Raw genomic sequence first — 2542 nt, forward strand, 5'->3', positions numbered from 1 at the left:
GGGGGGGGGGGGGGGGGGGGGGATTTGCAGTGTGTATCAAGAAGAGAGAATCCTGCTTTGTCCTGTGCAGCTCAGCTTTGCAAATGAAATACCAAGGTACACGTGAATATATAAGGCAGTAGCAGGGGGATGGAGAGGAGAGGTGGGAAGCCTCTCACAGTTAAGGAAGCCACTGAAAATAAACATACTGTGTTGCACTTCACTGACAAACTGTCTTTTCTATTTCTGTCATCACTTCAGAGCCAGAATGCCTATTTAGGACAGGAATGGGTTCTAGTCAGCCGTTCCTCACTAAAGTTGTCAACTAAGATGTAATTAGAATTCATCATTACTAGTGATGGAGAAAGTTGGAGTTTCAGATCGCAGGATAGCATTGCTATGCATTAGAAAAATAGCCTTTTTGCCTTCTAAGCCAAACACATTAACATAAAAAGTTAATAGGTAATGAGCTTCTACAAAATGTTGTATTTTACAGACATGCTTGCGGAATTCTCATTTTTCTGCCACAGTTTATTTTCTGGTGGTCAGAAACACTCAAAAGTACTAACCTGAATGCCTTCTTTGTTTAGACGCACAGGCAGTTTAGCACTGAACATCGAACTACACAATCCCATCTGGCTGCACCTGGGCCAACTAAAATAATAACTAAAATTGTCCTTACCCTTGGTTGCGATCACTGCTAGTCCTACAGACAAGGCTGAACATTTACCTGAGTTGTCCCTAATGCCTTTCTCGTATCTGACAGCTTAAACAACAGAACACTGCTATCTAATGTATTGCTTCTAACAAGGAGAGCTCCAACAAACCCCAAGGCTGGCCTAGGGGATAGTAACCTCTCCGAACAAAATAAGGGTACCATCAGGCTTTACTCAGTCTTTGGGCTGTTCAGAGTCCAAATAAATCTCTGCCACATTATGTTTTTTTCCCTCATGGAAAGTGCCATACCACCTAATAAATCATTTCCTTAAGAGAACTTAATTTGTTTAGGGTCTACAGAGCTGTCACCTCACCTGAGCCATGACTTTAAATTTTCATGAACCAAAATGCTTTATTTATGATAATAATCTCTTTTTCTACCCCTTTCATGTGACTTACATGTTTTTTTGCCTAGCAGACATGCTTCAGTAGGTTCATCTCACCCAAATATAAGCATTTCATAGCAGTATTACTGTCATGCAGTCACAGTATTCTAGTTATACTTCTACACAAAAGATAAAAAGACTGGTGTTTAAGCTTGGATGCTGATGGAGACAAGTTCTTCCCCCAGTCACAGTGCAGACTGTTTTCCCGTTCAGTTTTTCAGAACCATCTAAATTCAGTACGTTGTGAAGTAAAGCATCCAGTCACTCACTTTTCAACAACTTTGGAAACAAGTTTGTCAACTCTCACACAGATGTATACACAGAGAAAGGCAATACTACCCTGCTTCTTAGCACTTTTATACTCATAATAATCTAACAGACTATAAAAAACAGAAGTAGCACAGCCCTAGTCTGAGTGATTAACAGCAAATGCCTGCTAAGTTATAGTAACATAAACAATAATTAGTAAGCAAAATACTAAATTTGCTATGAAAAAAGTTCTTTTTTACACTGTTATCCATAAATGTGACGTTGTTGACATTCTAATATACAGAACACATAACACAACAGCCCCTACATAGATGTAAAAATACTGGCAAATTCAATTTTTTTCAACTGATCCTTCCTGTCTACTGCCTTTATATGCTGCACTGTATTTTAACACAGTATTTTACTATATAGGCTTTTACAAAGTTTTTAACAACGCAATCATAGTTCAATTGAAAAGGGCATCTCCCACTTCCTTTTCTGAAAAATGTTTATTCTGTGTGCAATGCAATATATAACTTTGCTCTAGTTTCCTGCTTTTATCCAGAGGTGCCATCTATTTTTAAAGAACGCTGCCCATTCTAATGCAATGCTTTACAAAATGTTTATACGTTTCACAGGATTCCTGAAATATGCTTTGTCTCGTAATTCTAGGTTAGGATCTAGGTTATCTAAGTTACTGACGGAGTGAGGATGAATTGAGTGCTGCTGTTATTAGTGGCTTGGCTTGGATCGTAGCACAAACAAGCCACAGGGTGAGGCAGAATACAGTCAACTGTGTCACTTCTCAGCTCGGCGTGGCCAGGACAGGCGCAGCCAGGTAAAATGGTGTGCGCCCAACCTTCCCTGAGGAGCTTGGGAAAGCAACTCCCACCACACTCTCACTTCTCCTCGTGAATGCTGGTATCATGGTGAATGCTACCATCAACCCTGCACCTTGCCGCGCTGTGTCAGCCACCTCTGACCAACCCCACAGGCAGCCGCCCCGCTCACAGCCGCGCTTGGCCCTACAGCTCCCACAGGCCTGCGAGGTCGCGTTGCCACACGCGGCCTTAGCGGAACCTGGGCCTGACGGCCAACCCGCCCGCCCGCTCCCGCCTCCCCCAGCCTGAGGCCCGTCGCTTGCGGAGGCGCGGGGCGTTCGCACGTTCCCTCCCCCCGCTCCCGTCCCGTCCCTTGTCCCCCCCAGCCCC

The 2542-nt window shown here is 43.5% G+C and overlaps 1 protein-coding gene across 2 annotated transcripts in view; it reads right to left on the reverse strand.

Annotated features, from left to right (window-relative positions):
- Nucleotides 1-2542, reverse strand: part of BTD (biotinidase) — a 9345-nt gene that overhangs the window by 6739 nt on the left and 64 nt on the right. The window contains exon 1 of one of the 2 annotated variants that reach the window (XM_026842735.1): nt 549-2282. The exons of the other annotated variant lie outside the window; for it this stretch is intronic. The gene's annotated coding sequence lies outside the window, so the exon portion shown is untranslated. Of the gene's footprint in view, nt 1-548; nt 2283-2542 lie in introns of those variants that run through there. 2 annotated transcript variants of the gene reach the window in all.

This window comes from Athene cunicularia (genome assembly GCF_003259725.1).
Source record: "Athene cunicularia isolate RWA chromosome 2 unlocalized genomic scaffold, athCun1 chr2_part1, whole genome shotgun sequence".
NCBI classification, from domain to species: Eukaryota; Metazoa; Chordata; class Aves; order Strigiformes; family Strigidae; genus Athene; species Athene cunicularia.